The following is an 806-nucleotide window of genomic DNA, read 5'->3' on the forward strand; positions in this document are numbered from 1 at the left end:
CTGGTTCTGAATTCTCCCACAATGGAAAACAATGTTTCCACAACCACCTTGTCAAGCCCCCTGTAAGTCTCATGTATTTCTATAAGGTTGCCTCTCTTTATTCTAAATTCCAATGAACTTACATGCTGGCTTTTGATTTATGCATAATGACTTCCAAATCCAATTGTACTGAAGCTTTTTGCAGTCTTTCTCTGTTTAAATAATATTCAAAGTCTGGGGTTCTCTTCCTAATGCTAGAAATGCATGTGCAACAATCAATTTTACTGACTTTGCCTTTGCCAAGTGAGTGTTTATGGGCTATTACTGTACTGGAACAGTAAATGATAGTTTGTTACTTTGTTAAGCATTTCAATAGAGTTACAGTTAAGCCAATTCTTTTATTTATATTTTGTCTGTATTTTAACTATAGTGCATGAATAAAATATATCTTTCTTCAAGCCTGATGGCCTGACCAATGGAATTGCATCAGAATGCAATGCCTGGCACTTGCCTTTAAAATAACAAAACGTTAGGGTCTGGGCTAATTCCTTGACATTTGTGAGCAGGTTTGGTCTGGTCCATAACAGAAGCCAGGCTAACTCTGCTTGATCATAGTTTCAATTCTTTGAGGATCCCCCATATTTCCAAAGTTAAAAATCACACAACACCAGGTTATAGTCCAACCAGGTTTATTTGGAAGCACTAGTTTTTGGAGTGCTGCTTCTTCATCAAGTGGTTGTGGAGAATAAGATTGCTTACAATCTTATATTACATGACCACCTGATGAAGGAGCAGCACTCTGAAAGCTAGTGCTTCCAAATAAACCT

The sequence above is a fragment of the Chiloscyllium plagiosum genome, chromosome 5, assembly GCF_004010195.1.
Source record: "Chiloscyllium plagiosum isolate BGI_BamShark_2017 chromosome 5, ASM401019v2, whole genome shotgun sequence".
Lineage (NCBI taxonomy): Eukaryota > Metazoa > Chordata > Chondrichthyes > Orectolobiformes > Hemiscylliidae > Chiloscyllium > Chiloscyllium plagiosum.